At 34.7% G+C, this 17,837-nt stretch overlaps 1 protein-coding gene across 12 annotated transcripts in view; it reads left to right on the top strand.

Annotated features, from left to right (window-relative positions):
* Window positions 1-17,837, top strand: part of GULP1 (GULP PTB domain containing engulfment adaptor 1) — a 367,595-nt gene that overhangs the window by 177,477 nt on the left and 172,281 nt on the right. For 9 of the 12 annotated variants that reach the window (XM_082397569.1, XM_082397571.1, XM_082397576.1 and 6 more), the window contains exon 2: window positions 12,002-12,128. The exons of 2 other annotated variants lie outside the window; for them this stretch is intronic. The gene's annotated coding sequence lies outside the window, so the exon portion shown is untranslated. Of the gene's footprint in view, window positions 1-10,523; window positions 10,651-12,001; window positions 12,129-17,837 lie in introns of all 12 variants that reach the window. One more of the 12 variants, XM_082397570.1, reaches the window with a different exon arrangement.

Below are 17,837 nucleotides of genomic sequence, written 5' to 3'. Positions count from 1 at the left end.
TTGGCCCTCCATGTATTGGGGCCTTGATGAAACAATCAATAAATGAGAGATAATTGTTCCTCACTTAGTGTTAGAGGCCTTCCTTGACTCTCATTGCATATTTTATTTATCACCCTCATTTAATTCACAAATTTTTCTTTCCAACTTAATTTTCATTTACTACTTTATGGGTTATTTCAGCCCATAGGTGGGGCTTAAAAATATATAAACAGCTTCTAAAGGGAGTTAAACTTATTTGATAATGGAGACATCTGTAAGTAGGTAAGGCTCTTTCAGTTTTAAAAAGTGATAAAGATTGCATCTCAGAGTGTTGTCTCTCTCTTGGATAAATTACTTATCTGCAAAGTCCCTGAGCATATACTCAAATAGTACACAGGTAACACTGGCAAAAAGCAGAGTCACTACAGATAACTCAAGTTCATTTCTTTTTATGGCTGAGTAATATTCCATTGAGTGGCATGTACATATATAAACTACTAAATGTAAAACCGATAGCTAGTGGGAAGCAGCCGCATAGCACAGAGAGATCAGCTCGGTGCTTTGTGACCACCTAGAGGGGTGGGATAGGGAGGGTGGGAGGGAGGGAGACGCAAGAGGGAAGAGATATGGGGATATACGTATAAGTATAGCTGATTCACTTTGTTATAAAGCAGAAACTAACACACCATTGTAAAGCAATTATACTCCAATAAAGATGTTAAAATAAAAAAAGAAGAAAAGCAGAGTTAGAATTTTTAAAATGTGAGAGGAGGTTGTCTTTAAATGTATATGCTTTTAAATGTATGTGTTGCTTCTGTTTGTGTGTGTGTGTGTGTGTATGTGTGTGGTTTTATTATTATTGTTAGTTTTTTTATTTGTTTGATTTTTGGCAAGGTGGAACTTGATAACCTATTCATAAGACTTTTCTCTCTTCTAGCAGTCTTTTGGCTGTTTCTCCCCCAAATCTTTGCCATGTATCTATTGAGCATGTACTATGTACCAAGCACAAAGAAAGTGATGCAGTTTTTATCTAATTCAGATAGACAGTAAGCCTGTGATTGCTGTACTTATAATTCAGCTGGCAAGATGTAAATAGGTTGAAAAGTATGGTTTCCTTGATTAGGCAGCAATTTTCATTGTGTACAAGCACCTGGTATATTCTTTCAGACTTCACACTGTGTCTTGTTTTCTTCTGTAAAAGCTCTTCTTGTCAGGTTCTAACAGACAAAAAATAAATTTCATCATTATTTCATTGATAATAAGCAATTCATAGCTTAGAATAATTTTCTCACAAAAGCATGCTTTAGCTACAATGGGTGAGGGATTTTCTTTTCCAGTATTATCAATAACAATTTAAAGTTCACCAAAAATGTGTGAAATAAAAAGACAGTACACAGGATTTTAGCTTGCAAACTAGATGTGTTACCCTCTAGTCGTGAATAGAAAGTAGAATTACTGAGTTGTGGTGTCTTGGTTCTGATGCTTGTAATTCATCTCTCAATATTGACTGTATTGATTTTCTTTTTGGAAAAATAAGGAAACACAGCCCTACATATGGGCAGGGTTATTTTGAAAATAAAATGTTATACCAGTGAAAACATTTTGAAAAGTTAGAAGAACCTAAAAGATTAATCATCATCAGTGGCTCACCTAGTTTAAATAGATTACTATTTAGAAATTAAGAATTAAGTTAGATGCAAGCTCCTAATAAGATGACATCTATTTTTGCTTTTATAATAACAAGTTATCATATGCTTACATGTCTGATTCCTCTACTAGTTTCGAAGCTCCATTTCTTCATCTGTATCCTGAGGGTAGAGCACTGAGCAGGTATTTAATAAATGTTCATTGGGTGAATAAAACCGGGGAGGATATAGGAAAGAACATCCTTATAACATCATAGTCTGATTATTACAAATTAGAGAACTAGCTTTCAGTCCTATTTTGGAGACAGGTAAATCTTTTAAACAGGTACCTTGCTCATTGTTTCCTCTTTGCCTCAATCTATGAAATTGGAAGTTTTTTGTTTCTATAATTTCACCTCTTTTGCTGTTGAGTCGTTACAGTAAAACATTAAGAGGATGTGCTCTTGGTAATATCTTTGTCGATATTAAATGAAGTCTTCATTGCCTGAAAGAATGTACTGTACTGATTTGATTTTAAATGCTTTCATGCATAGCAAAGAGATGAAGACTGGTTTGCCCAGTTTTATCTAGTCATGAGTGCTCCAGAGGAGTGACCTGCTATGGCTAAAATACTATTACTTTCCTCATAATAATAGATTCAGAACATTAAAAGACTGCTCTTTAATCATTTACTTATTTTTTAATAAAGTGGGTTGTTTTATTAAATTAAATTAAATTAATTAATCAACTAATTAATTAATTTTGGCTGCGTTGGGTCTTCGTTGCTGCGTGCAGGCTTTTCCCTGGTTGCTGTGAGCGGGGGCTACTCTTCGTTATGGGGCATGAGCTTCTCATTGAGGTGGCTTCTCTTGTTGTGGAGCACAGGCTCTAGGCACGCGGGCTTCAGTAGTTGTGGCACGTGGACTCAGTAGTTGTGGCTCATGGGCTCTAGAGCGCAGGCTCAGTAGTTGTGGCGCACGGGCTTAGTTGCTCTGCAGCATGTGGGATCTTCCTGGACCAGGGCTTGAACCCGTGTCCCATGCATGGGCAGGCAGATTCTTAACCACTGCACCACCAGGGAAGCCCTACTTCTTTTAACTACTCACAGTTTGGAAATTAGGCATAGTTGGTATTACATGTTTTTCTGTTTTCTGTGGCTCAGTGTTGAATTCTGATGACATGTCTTTGCAAAAGTTTACATGCATGTGTGTAATATCACTTGTTAGAAAAGGGAAATTTGGCTGTAAATTTTACCTTTTCAGCACAAGTCATAAATGCTCCTGGAATACATCTTTTTTTTTTTAACATCTTTATTGGAATATAATTGCTTTACAATGGTGTGTTAGTTTCTGCTGTATAACAAAGTAAATTAGCTATACGTATACATATATCCCATATCCCCTCCCTCTTGCGTCTCCCTCCCACCCTCCCTATCCCACCCCTCTAGGTGGACACAAAGCACCAAGCTGATCTCCCTGTGCTACGCGGCTGCTTCCCACTAGCTATCGGTTTTACATTTGGTAGTGTATATATGTCCATGCCACTCTCTCACTTCGTCCCAGCCTACCCTTCCCTCTCCCTGTGTCCTCAAGTCCATCCTCTACATCTGCGTCTTTATTCCTGTCCTGCCCCTAGGTTCTTCAGAACCGTTTTTGTTTTTGTTTTTAGATCCCATATATATGTGTTAGCATATGGTATTTGTTTTCCTCTTTCTGACTTACTTCACTCTGTATGACAGACTCTAGGTCCATCCACCTCACTACAAATAACTCAATTTCATTTCTTTTTATGGCTAAGTAATATTCCATTGTGTATATGTGCCACATCTTCTTTATCCATTCATCTGTCTATGGACACTTAGGTTTGGAATGCATCTTTTTTGGCTTAGTAATATGTTCTGCTCTTTGTATAGTCCTTTACAGTTTTGAAAGTGCTTTCATACATAACTCCTTTGCAAATACCCCAGGAGAGAGGGAGGATAAGTGTTATAGGCATCTTGTTACAACTGCTCTGTAGGTTACTCTGACCTAACTTACGTATAAAATATTTAATATCAAATAAAATTAGACTAGACCTAATTATGTTGACATTTCCACACCTCTTACTATTCCCATAAATCTCTGAACCAAGAAAACGCTTGCTGTATCTATGCTAAATTATATCATTGGGTTTTGAGACCTTGTGTCTCAGGAGATTAGGCTCAGATGAGATGATTGCAATCTTCTTTGCTCACAGATAGGAAGCTATCTTCATTTATCACAGAGTAACTGAAGAATAACTGAAAGAGTTTGAGATATTTTTTGTCTTTTGTCAAGTCAAGATAGAAATGTCTCTCTTCTGGTGAGGAAAATGTGTAACAGAGAAGGCTGAAGAGAAAGATGTTTATAGCTTGGGTAAATATAATGCTTGTTTATTGTAAGTGTTTTATGTATTTATTTTATAGCACAGTCTCTATCCTGAGAGGTCAGGGGAAAGAATGATTCAAATATATATTTATAATCTATGACTTCTTTCTTTGGTGATTATAGTTTGTTGAATTCTGTTTGAGATGGGGCTTAGGTGTAAAAAGAGGGGGTAAAATGGAGAGAAGATTCTAGAAGAGAATCAGCTGCCTTTGGGGAGCAATGCATGTTTAGATAGTATATTTAAACCTATTTAAGAAAAAAGGAAAGTGGCCATAATTTTTTTTTTCTTAACAAAAGGAGCAATGAAGAAAAATGAACTTCAGTAAGTGAAACTTTTATTTCGTTATAGCTAATATTTGGGGAGAACTTTTTGGTGCCTTATGATATCTTGCACACCCAGTCTTAAAAATGAAATTGTGAAATTGTAGACCCAGGTATCTTATATATCCTAAGATCTTTTATAAAATAAAGTTTATTTTTCCAGTTCTATAAACACTGATAGTTCAAGTCTTTTTTTTTTTTATATAGGTCATTCAGATACCACATAGTTGATATCAAATCCTTATCAGACAGTGAAAGTCTATAAAAGGTCCAGGTGTCAAAGCAGATAGTTGCTTTAGGAATTTCTAGACCAGTTAGTAAGGCACAAAAGATTTACTTACCTAGTGTCTTTCTGAAAAGCTTCAAAGAAATAAGAAAGTACCTTATTAGAGTATAATCAAGTTGGAATAATTCTCTTCAGCTGCCAATCAGTTTTTTATTTTCTTTCACGTAAACCATAATATTAATTCAGCAGGAAGGAAGAGATATTATTCATCTTGTGTAATTTTTTAATTAGTAAAGCTCCACATTTCTTATTGCATATCAGATTTATCAAGTTGTTCACACCTATCCTGAATCTGTTTATTTATAATTGTTTAAACCAATCACATTTATACTGTCTTCAGCAGAAGTGAAGATGGGATTAATGTCATACTCCAACCTAAATTTAATGAAAGGATATACTGTATGATTTCCTAAGAAAACACAAACGTTTTAAAGTGTATGTTTTGCCCTCCTAATCCTGAAAAATCTACTGCAGGCACATTATGTCCCTTTTCAGCTTCCAACAACAACACATACCTTCAAAACACCAAAAAGGTTGCTGAATGACAATTTTGTAGAACATTTTTATTGTTTTTAATATATCAATCATTTTGGCCCATTATTATTTTATACTGTGAGCTCAATTTAGCAAAATCACGTACAAATTCACCAAAATGTGTATTACACATTAGTAAATAACATATTTGAGAGTGATTATTTGGTTGTACTTGACACAAAACCAATTAAAACTCAGTTAAGCAAAACAAAATATGTATTGGTTATCATAATTGAAAGTTCTGTAGTGATGCTTCAGACATGGCTGGATCCAGGCACTCACTCTCATAGCTTTGTTTTCCAGTGAGTTGGATTCATTTTTGGGCAGGAATCCTGAAGACAAAATAGCCACTAGACTTTCAATCCCCCAGTTAGTCAACTCAAGTGAATAGGGATTGTTTCTTTCTAAATAGTTTTAGAAAAGGGTTGATTTGATTTTCTTTGTTTTAACTTAGTCCAACTTTCCATTCCTAAAATGAATAATTATGACTAGGGTTATGGTGCGTTTACTGGCCAGTCCTGGACCTAGAATCACCCTCAGGCAAACATAACTACCAGGAAGGAGGAAAGAAGTGCAGGTCTGCAAGGGAAACCCAGGGTGCTATCATGAGAATGTATTTTGTTTTGTCGTTGTTTTTGTTTTGGTGAGAGGTGGTGGTGACAGCAAAGCACAATGTATGTATATATTAAATTAAATGAAGAGTGAAATGTGCACCATTATATATAAGTCCCATTGAGCAAAAGAGCAGCAGTTTAAATTGGTATACTAATACTTTGTGATAGAGCAACTTAAAGAATGATTGCAAAACCTCGATACTGAAAATGTTTGATTGCTGAAGAAAGGCCTTGGAACATAACCAATCGTACAAAATACTTGTGATCATAGCATGTCTGAGACTTTCTCATCTGTAAAATAATAATTATTTGGTTAACAGTAGATACTTTTATACACCTTTTTTGTGCTGAATTATATTGCTATAGGAGGTATTGCAGATTTTATCAAATAGTGTTTGTATAATTTAAGTTAATTATATCCAATTATGGATGATATTGCACTCAATTTAGAATAGAGACAAGGATTAGTAAAACTCTTCTCCCCACCTTTCCTTAACTGTGGGAAATTGGAACACTGTATTACGGCTCGCTGAAATTTGCCTTTAAATACATTACTCATTTCATGGATATTAACATGAATAAAATTAAACTCCACAGGACTGGAAAAATTAAACTAATGACTTTTTATGTAATCCAAGTTAATGAGTGCTTTCTGGTCTAATTTTTCATTGAGGAATCAACCACAGTTTCTTGATTCCCTTCATTATGGGACTATTTACAAAAATGCTTAATAAGAGCCTGTATTGAATAGGTGCTCTGTTTCCATACACACTGAAATATATTTACACATTTTTACAGTTTTTTGTAGCAATATAAGGTCTTTTAAAAATTAAGTGTGGCTTTTAGGGTAGGTGTTTTATAAATTTTTCTTTAATTACCTGAATATGTTTTTTTTCAAATTTATCTAATTAATTAATTGATTTATTTTTGGCTGCCTTGGGTCTTCGTTTCTGCGCACGGTCTTTGTCTAGTTGCCGCGAGCAGGGGCTACTCTTCGTTGCGGTGCGAGGGCTTTTCACCGCGGTGGCTTCTCTTGTTGCGGAGCACAGGCTCTAGGCGCACGGGCTCGGTAGCTGTGGCTCGTGGGCACTAGAGCGCAGGCCCCGTAGTTGTGGCGCACAGGCTTAGTTGCTCCGTGGCATGTGGGATCTTCCCGGACCAGGGATCGAACCCATGTGCCCTGCATTGGCAGGCGGATTCTTAAGCACTGCGCCACCAGGGAAGTCCCCTGAATATGTTTTTAATGTGTTAAACTACTATACTAAAGAATAGTGATTCATAATTTTCATCTTCTGAGATGAAGGAAGGAAAGAAGAGTGGAAAGAAAAAAGGCAGGAAAGAGGAGGGAAAAAAACTGGGGAATACTTGGGAAAAATTCTGTTCCTAAATAACTTGGTGCTGAAATTTGTATTTGCAGTGTTTTAGAAGTAGTCTTAGTGTTAGGAGATAAACTAAATATGATGACTAATTCAAAAAATTAAACCTAATTAAATCTAAAATATATTAGACAAAAAAAATTTTAACAATTAACTAAATAAAAATTTTGACACTTTTGATAATGACTTAGTTGCTTTAAAACCTTTGTGTCAATTCATAGCTAAGGTCTTAATTTAAGGATTAGCGACTTACATGATTTTGTGTTTAAAATATGTAACTGACATTAAGGGAAACTCTAAAATAAAAACCAGTCTTTCCTAATTCAGCGGAGGAGTTGAGGAAATGAATATAGTTATCTGAGAGAAGAGCAATGAAGGCAGGCAGAAGGAATAAAAAGTTCAAAGGTCCTGAGACTTAATGTTTGAATCAAAGTCTCAAAAAAACTCCTTAAAACATAAAAATAAAAAGCACACCAAAAGGAAAATAAAAATTATAAATTAATTATTTAATAAATTAAACACATAAAAATTTTACTTCACTTGCAGTTAAAGAAGTACACATTTCAGAAAAAGAGACAATTTTTTGACAATCAAATTGTCAAAAGATGAGAAAAAAAGTCATTGCTGGAAAGGGTGATTTGAAATTAACATTATCATCTGCCATTGGTGGGAAGTCTATTTTGGTATATCTTTCTAGAAAGCGTCTTGGTGGTATGTAAGAAAATACTTCAAAGATCAAATACTTTTTCACCTAGTAATTTAACTTCTAGGAAGCCATAATAAAGGAATAACGTGAGATGAGCACAAATATTTATGTATGAAGATATGTATTGCAGTTCTATTTATAGTATGAAAGTGTGGAACTTTTGAACAATTCATCATAAGTAAAAATAATTGTCTTGAATTACTAGGTCCTTTTTTTTTTTAATGTGCTGGGCACTGTGGATTATCTCATTTATTTCTTTCTACATTTATGTAATATATAGTTAAGTGTTTATTTGTTAATTTCCCTACCCCTGTGTTTATAATAGACCAGCTTTTCCTTGGTGGAACTCATCTTTCATCATGTGTAGTAGCCATGTGGCTAAGGAGAACTGACCTTATTGGTATCTCGAATGGCCTAAGCCCATCAGTGATTCTATACCCCCAGTGACTGATTAGGGATGTGTATGTGTGTGTGTGTGTGTGTGTGTGACCTTATTGACTCAATAAGAGTAAATCCCAGAACTTTTGATTACTGATTGAAGGAGAAATGCTTCCTCCTTTAGCTCTCACTCTTGGCTTTGCTCTGGCTTTCTTGCTCTTTCTTTTTCTTTTTCCCCCCTCTTTCCTCCAAACATTGCTGAGATTTCCATTCTTTTCCCTAGTCAGATGTATTTTCCTCTTCAAATTCCCATTGCATTAAAAAGTTACTGTACCCTGGTATGAATTTCACTCTGCCATACATCATTCATTAACTCAAGTAAATTTTTAGTCTGTGGCCAGTTATCACTACTTCGAATTCATCTTAGTGCCTATGCTGTGTTTTACATAAAAGGTTCTAAATATTTGAGAGGTCAGAGTTTGTGAGGAGTTAATGTTAAAAAGAACAAAGACTTTACCTTAACCTATTTATACTGAAAAATATAATAGCCAAAAGTTTCACAGAAAGTTGCTTGGGTTTTCCACTGATTGCAGGCAGAAAGAGTGAATGACTTGATAATTATTCTCCTACTTCTTCTAATTAGGAAAATTTCCTGCTGGTGACAGCTTCAAAGCACTGCTAAAAGTTTCATGTCAAATGTAGAGGAATGAACTCGATTTAATTTGTTTTCAAATTGGTGAATTTAAAATTGATATTAATTCTGAAATAGTTTGTCATGTCTCAGCCTGTGTCACTTTTCTCTTTACCATTTTGAGAGTGGAGAACTTAAAATGCACATGGAACAAAAAGGAATGATGTCAATTCTTGGTTCAGACTGACATCTCTGAGAATAGGAAAGGCCTGGGTCAGGGTTGTCTTGGTCTTGCTCTCTTCTTACCTAAATTAAATCCGAAGCACCATTCCCCTTTTACATCTTACAAATACGAATGCCTTGAGTCTATTTCTATTTTGCATTGCCATTTAACAAATATACACAAATTTCTAAGGAACAATTTACTTGTCTCACCTTCTCCCTTTCACGGTCTCTTCAGAGCCACATTTACCACATGGTCGACCTAAAATACATTTTCTTGCACCACTTCCCTGTTTTATCATCCTCATGTCACCTTTAGGATAAAATCCAAATTTTAGCATGGCATTCAGGAGGCTTCTTGATATGGCCTTACCTTACTGCAAAAATTTCTTATAAAATAGTTTCATAAGCATTCTATTTTCAAATCATATATGCCTGACCACTGGCCTGTCCTTAAAGGTGGCATGTTCTTTCTTATTACTGTACCTTTGCTTATGATATTCCCTCTGCCAACCAATTTCTTCATTGGACAACTTCTAAACTGGTGGTTCACAGGTTCCATCTTCTTAAGGAAGAAGACAAGTAAAAATACCTTTAAACTTGGCTTGTTTGTTTAGGTTGGTTTTGTTGTGTGTGGAATATTTAAAGATACAAGTGTTGCATTAACAGATAGAGGCATCTAGTCATATTGCAATGTTCATAATGGTTTTCTTAAACTAATACTGTTGGAAAAAAATGAAGGTTTTGGTAAAGAAATGGTTGGCTTCATTTAATTTCATGTACCTCTTTAAATTTCATAATATGTAATAAATGGTGGCAAAACAGTATAAAATTGAGTGTGTTATGTTCATACTAAAATTTTAAGAATCATTCACATTGGAAATCAAGATTTTATATTTTAAAATAAAAATATGTTCAAAAGAGCAGCTCATAAGCATATCTAATTTTTTGCAAGAATATTTAAAGTGCTCTTTAAATGAACAAATCTAATCATATCAGACAGTGGAATAATACATCCACTTCACAGTATATGTCACTTTCTTGCAAGAAGAAAGATAGAAGTAGGCACAAGTTCATTCTTGTTTTTTGATGTGGGTATTTTTGTGCTCTTCTTTATGCTGTCATATTGCATAAAATATTCTAGGATGAAAAGTATTTTCCACAGTAAGAATGGATTTCAGTCAATCTGAGATAGAAATAAAAGCTGTGGGTATAAGTTGAGTTAACCATTTTAAGGAAAATATTTACTTTGCTATACTGTTTGGAATGGGATTTTTTTTTAGCAGTTTTCTTTTTAAACAAAGTTACTTATGTTATCTTGGGTGATTTCTTTCTTATTTCATTCCATTAGACCAACATTTAAATAAACAAAATAAATAAGGAAATAACCATTACGCTAAAAAAGAACTAATTTTGTCTCCTTTTTTCTCCCCCTTCCCCAAGCAGACAAAAGAGAAAAAATGATCTGGTTAATCACTTTGGAAATCATGGCACAGTTTCATGGCTACCTTTTAGCTGTGCCATGTTTGAAATTTCCTGTCCAGGATGAACAGATCTATTTCTAAAGCTGGAAGTAGGTGATAATGCAGCCTTTACATTTTGAGGAAAGATAAGATGAATTGTATCATTTATATATACCCTAGGAGTCAATGCTAAGAGAATACCATGCATATGATTTAATAAATAACAGCATCATTGGGTAGATAAACATTTTTTTCACTAACATTATAAAGTATCTATAAATGGCCTTAAAATATACCCTGCTCATATTTTAATTCAGATTTTACAATCGTTGCTTTCTCTGCTAGATGCTGTTGATGATCTGCCTATAATCCCACTCCCTTGGCATCTCCCAAATAAGCTTTTTTTACTTGAATTATGTGCCTCTGGGGCCTCCTAAACTAAGATCCCTTCTTTCTTTATCTCTAAAGTTATGATAGAAAATGAAAAAGAATATGGTGAACAAATAGATAAACAGACTTCTAAAGAAAATTGTGGCTAAGTTAGAAACATAGTTTCAGAATATTCAGATGGCTCAGATACAAACAAAGAGTCAGAAATAAAGTATTTGAGATCCGGCTTTAGTCTATAATTTGAGAAAGTCAAGAATACAGGTCTGGCTTTACCGATGGTCTGTATCAGAGTTATGGAGGGAGACACAACAAAAGAGTTAGATATGTTTTTGTACTTGTGTTCCTCCTCCCCTTCAAAAAAAAAAAAAGCATATTTTTGCTGTTTTGGCAAGAAGAAATACTATGAATTTTTTTGGCTGCTATTGAATTTATGTCAGAGGTCCATTTGAAATGATGGAATTAAGGGAAGGCATAATTTGTGCTGTTGCATCTGGAAGGACTTTTTCCTTTTGTGTGTTGGGATAAAAATGTAAGAATCTTAACTAGCTGCTGTGTCTGTTCTAGTTAACAGCATGAGAATAAATAGAAGGGTGAGCTACCTAAATGTTTCTCTGTAGCAGGTGAAGTGGAATGAAAGTTAACATAGATCAGTGCTTTCTAAAATTCTGTTTCACCTTCTTAATCCGGGACAGAGTATGCGCTTGGTTAGTCTAATTAGCTAATAAGTGAAGGAGACAGCTGGGCCTAGTTGTCGTACAGCCTGAGGGAGAAAGGGGGTATATGGTCAACCAGCTATCACTGTTCTTTAATAGTAACATATCCATGAGTTAAAACATTTAACTTATTATCTAGCAATCCTACTATTTGCCCTTATCTAACAATCTGTTACTCTACCTTTTCAAAAAAATGACATGCTTTACCATTGTTTTCCTGTTACTGGGTAGCTTTCTTGAACTTTCACAAGAAACGTAATTGGAATTTTAGAATATGCATTGTAATATCTAAATTAAAATACACATAAATATAATTATTGATTAATTCTACTGAGTCCAATTTTAATTTTATTTTTAGTTATGTGTAATTTCATCTGATATACACAAGAGAGAAAGTAATTGAAGGCAAGTTCAGATGGGAACTGTATAATTGAAAGTCAAGTGTCTGCATATTCCTTCAACTATATTTGAACATACCTACCCAGGTAAGAATAAGTGATTGCTTGTTTATATACTTAATACCATTTGGAAAAAAGATTTGAAGCTATAAAAAAGTTTTTACTTTGTACTGATTATTTAAAAAGATAGTTTTATTATATGAAATAGTAAAATACATAAAAGCAAAATAAAATTGAAATCGTGAATGAGTCTGTTTTCTAAAAACAACTTCTGTTACCTGTTTGTTCTATAGCATTTGCTTTTTGTTTTGTTGTTTTTTTCCTTTAAACAACATTAGGCTAATATACGTATTCTTTGTTGAATTTCTTTATTATTTTTATAACAAATCTATTTTGTTCTATTTGAGAATATGAATTAATGCTTCATATTTTTCATTGTTATCTGTTAATATAAACATAAATGATTAAAAAATTTTTTAGGTTGGGTTTATTACTCGGAGAATATCCTTATGGATAAATTTATATATATATATATATATTTATATATATATTTATATATACATACATATATATAGTGCTCATTTTGCATGCTAAATGTTCCTAAAATTAGCATCACTGGCTCAATGGCTATAATATTTTAAAGGCTTTTTATTCTTATTGCTGAATTTACCTCCAGAAGGTGATAATGAGTTATAGACCCATTGACTTATATTTTTTTCATTCAAAAATTTTCCCTAACAAAACCGAGTTTCCCTAACAAACCTAGTCACTTGGGCAGGTGAACATTTAAATGGACGGCCAATTGGAGTAAAGATACAGAGCTGAGAAAGCCAGGGGATATTCGGGAAATTGGAAGCATAGGGTAGATATAGCAGAGTAGTGGCAAATAGGTTCTTGTGATTTGGATTCCTATACTATTATGGCATTTATATTTCATCATTATGTGATGAGGGACAGTTGCAGGGGAATAAGGTGATCCATGTTTTATTCTAAGCAGCTTAATCTGGAAGTGATTTGTGTGTTAGACTAATGAAGAGAGAGCAAACCCAAAAGGAGGGAGAATAATTTGTAGGCTTTTCTGTTTTATTTTTATCAACAGCTGTTTAAACACTTGCTATTTGCCAGGCACTATGGTAGGAACTGTAGAAAAAAAGATGAAAAAGACATAATCCTCACTCTTGAGGCTCTTATAGTATAGTGGGTGAGACATGCGTGGCAAACAAAGGAATATAATACACCATGACAGCGTAACAATTGAATCATATTCAAGGTAAGATTAACTGGTAACTAGTTATATTGAGATGCAGGTACTGGGTTATCAACTGAGGTGATTTTCCCAAAGACATCGAGTCTGATCAAGGTTACACTAGAAGCAGTGTTTCTAAACTTTGCAAGAATTCAAACAGGAATCAATGAAACTTTAGGACGAAAGTAGTGTAAATGAAAAACAAAGCAGTGGTAGAAGTGGTGGGAGGTTAAGGAGAGGGTCTTTTATCTTAGGCAAGAGTGGCATGTTGGTGGCATTACAGATATGGGGAAAAAACCAGCAAAAGTAGGATTTTTGTCATGGTAGAATAATAGGTTTAGTTTTGCTTTGTTCTCTCACTGCTGTTTGCTCATACATTTGCTGGAGCACTCATAGCATTTTGAAATTTCATTGCAATTCCTTACGTAATTGAGAATCCATTTATTTACTATGAAAAGTGGTATGAGTTTCCTTAAAAGTACAAATATGATAAGAGTAAAAATAAGTTACATCGAACAAAACATATGAAATAAAGGCCTGATTTTATTCGTAGCCACTGTATATATAATTTAGCTTTAGCCTTTCAGCAATCACAAAAGTGGATATATGTTCTTGCCCTAAGAGCTTAAATAAATTTATTATAGATGTCTTAGTGTAATGGACAGGAAAATTGTCCTTACCACTTAGGGGTGCCTTAAATTTTGCATTGTTGGAAGGAAAGGGAACTTTGTTAACACATAGTTATAAGTAGATAAGTTTGTGGAAGTTAAGAATTCAACTTCTCCAGAAAGTCTTTCCTGATTTTTGGAACCGGGACCAGGTCTTTCTCCCTTATATTATGTACCTTAACACTGTTTACATTCCTGGGTCATATCATGCATTGTGGTTTTGTCTATCATTTCCTGAGACTATGATTCTTGAGGATTGGGTCGTCATTTATCATTACAGATATAAATTGAAATCTAAATAAAACTCACCACAATGTTGGTTTCATAGATACTCCACAAATATTTCTTAAATGCAAAATTTAATCCATTTCCATGGCTTGTTTTAATCATTGCTGTCCTAGTCTAGATGTTTTTGTGAGTTCCATATTAGGTTTCTATTGCTGTTTGATAAATCACTTCAAAACTTAGCCACTTAAAACAGTGCTTATATATTATCTCACAGTTTTCTGTGGGCTACAAATCTGGGTACAGCTCAGCTGATGCTTCTGGCTGTAGGTCCCTTGTGATGTTGCAGTCAAGCTGCCCACTGCAGCTGCAGTCCTTTCAGAGCTCAACTAGGGCTGAAGGGTCCACTTCCAGACTCAGCCATGGAGGGCCTCTCTCTATAGGGCTGCCTCACCCATTACGGAAACCACATTCCTTTATAATCAAATCTAGGAAGTGTCATCCCATTTGTGGTGAGTTGAATGATGGCCTCCAAATAGATGTGTTCAAGTCCTAACCTGTGTTTCTTGTGAATGTGACATTATTTGGAAAAAGAGTAAAGACTTACAAAGGTAGATGTAATTAAATTAAGGCTCTTGAGTGCGAACATCCTGGATTAACTAGATGAGCCTTAAATCCAGTAACATGTGTCCTTATGAGGCATACACAAAGGAGAAGTTCCTGTGAGGACGGGGCAAGGACTGGTGTGATGCAACCACAAGTCAAGGATCAGCTGGCGCCACCAGGCCCTGAAAAGGCAGGAATAAAATCTCCCTTAGAGCCTTCAGAGGAAGTGTAGTCTTTCTGACACCTTGATTTCAAACTTCCGGCCTCCAAAGCTATGAGAGAATAAACTTCTGTTGTTTTAAGTCACCCAGTTTGTGGTAGTTTGTTATGGAAGCCACAAGAAACTAATATACCACCCCTTCTGCAGTCTTCTATATTTTAGAATGAGTCCTAGGTCCAGCCAGCATCTAAGAGGAGGGGGTCACAAAAGGGTATGAATATCAGGAGGCAGAGATCTTTGGAAGCCATCTGAGAGTCTGTCTATTCTATCAGATTTCTGAATGCCTCCATTTGCTTGATCTTTGTTTGACACATTTGTGTAGATGGACCAAACTCTACAGGCCAGACATTAGACTCATTATCTCACATTCTTAAAAATCATGATCTTTCTCTGTATTTCCCACCTCTCTGATTAGAATTACTGCTCATTTTGGATAGTCAAATTGGAAAACTTAGAGTTAATTTGAATTTCTACTTTTTTTCTTAATATTCATAGCCCTTAATTGATTAACCAGTCTTTTTCATTCTGTTTCTTAAATTTTTATCATCTATCCCTTTCTTTTCAATCTCTCTCCTACTGTTTGCGGGCTTCTATTATGTCTTTCTAGAAGTAGCAATATAGCCCCTAAATGGTCTGTTTGTGAGCTTTTTTTCCTTCAAACCTTTCCCTGCAAAATGGCTTTTGAAAACTCAAATGGAGTTATGTAATTCCCATTATTATTAACATTCTCAAGAGAAAGTTCTAGTTTGTGATCTAGCTCTTGACTTCCTAAAATCCAAACTGTATCTTTAATCATTCCTTAATATAGATCTATAAAATTGTATAAAACTTTCCAGATATATTATGTTCTTTATTTTTGCTTGCCTTTGTCTGGGATTCTCTTTTTCCAGGAGTCAGATAGGTGTTTGTTTTTATATCCAAAGCACCCAGCAGAATGTCTAATATAATGGCCAACACAGAATAGGTTTTCATCTGTTGTAAACTAAAGTTAAAGATGAAAGAGATGAAGGATGAAGAGAGGAGAAGAGGCCTGAAACATCAGTAAAAGGGCTAAACGTACAGACTCATCTAAGACGGAAACAAATGAAAGAGAAAGGAAAACTATGGACTAGTGATGGAGCAAGACTAGATAGTTTAAGTGTAGGATAAAGGCAAAGGTATGTTCAGAAGTAGAAGAAGAAGAAGAAGTAGAAGGTCAAGAACGTGTGACAAAAAGAGAAAGTTCTAAGTGAAGTTTAGATTTGAATGAGGCTATGATGTGTTTTTAAGCTTTTAGGAGTGTTAAAAGGTACATCTCTTCACAGACATTACAATATATTAGGCGGGAAGTGTATGTAATGATGCAGTTAGTTGTTCAAGATAGTGAGGAGTAGAATAAATAGATAACAAAAATGTGATGCAGTGTTAAGAAAGTAGCAGAAGGGAAATAGAAGTATCATTTCTTTTGCCCCCTTTGGTTGTAGTAAGTAAGACTAATGGCACTCTTGTCCAAAGAGAGCCTCTAGGGAAATCCCTCAGTGGAGAGCAAATTCAAATCCTATTCAGATGTATTCTGCTTGATCAGCATTTAAATTCCAAAGGAAATAATCTTTAAGCCATTCGAAGAGATTGAAGAAAGACATTTTGCTTTCCCTGACCTTTGGTTGTACATTAAAAATTTACATTCAGTACATCTGTATGTGTAAACCAAACTTCTATTCTAATAATTAATGATATTCAAATTAATCTTTATCTGTATAATGTTAACATTAATTTTCATTTAACGAAGAGATTTAAAGGGAAAAATGTTTTGAATATTAATGCAATATGTAATTGTAATGAATGGTTTATTCATAAATTAATTGCTATTTGAATGAAATAGTGAAAACTGGGAAAGTAGTTTTTTATCAAGTATGTTAGTCTCTATGTTGCAAAGTGGTAAACCATGGGCTTTTTAGTGTAAACTAATTCTTCATGCTATGAGGGTATTATGTATTATATCAAAGCCTTCAATTATTTAGAGGTAACATTCTGGGTTTTTTTTTGACCTCCGAAGGTTTCCTAAGAGGTAACATTCTTCATAAAACGATTTACTTTGCTTTTAGAGCATGATTTTACATTGAGAAAATTTAGTTTAGTGAAAAATAAAAAAATCTTTAAAAAGGATATTTTTTACAAATGAAGACAGAAATAAATGAGGGAAAAGAATAGGATTTACATAATTATGTGCACTGAATGAAGAGAGAAGGAAATTGGTAAATCGTGAGTTTTGAATTGCATAGTTCATCAGCTCAGTGGCCTGACAATCTAAACTGGAAACTTTTTGATCAAGTGACTATCTGTGATGGTCAAAACCTATTTATACAAGCAATCTGTTATGTAGTAATCACATCTACATTTGAAGAGTCTATCAATTACAGTTCTTAGTTTGCAAGTAACATAAACTAGTTCTGAGTACTTTAAGCAAAAAAAGCATTTCGTTGAAAGGATATGAGGCAGCTCATAGAATCAGAGGGTAATCAGAAAAACAGTTCTCAGGAAAGACAGGAGCCAGAGCGTTTCCGGGGATCGAGAAAGCAGCAAGTGGAGAGAGACTGTGAAGCGTACTGCCATGGAGCTAAATCTGGACCAATACTGGGGTTTAATGCTATTCCTCACACATTCACAAAGCCAGCGTGCATGGCTGGGTCTCACTCATTGGCCCTCAGCCAGGAACCATGGCACTTGATTAACAATTCTCCCGAGACTGCCAGCATGTGGAGAAGGTAGGTTCCCCAAAGGAATTTCAACGTTTTGGGACCAGGTTGGGAAGTCTATGGAGGGTAAGTAAAAACAGTAGATGTTTCTAAAAC

This window comes from Balaenoptera borealis (genome assembly GCF_965194805.1).
Source record: "Balaenoptera borealis genome assembly, chromosome: 6".
Classification (NCBI taxonomy): domain Eukaryota; kingdom Metazoa; phylum Chordata; class Mammalia; order Artiodactyla; family Balaenopteridae; genus Balaenoptera; species Balaenoptera borealis.
Note: the sequence above shows the minus strand (reverse complement) of the source record. Positions and strands in the feature narration are given on the sequence as shown.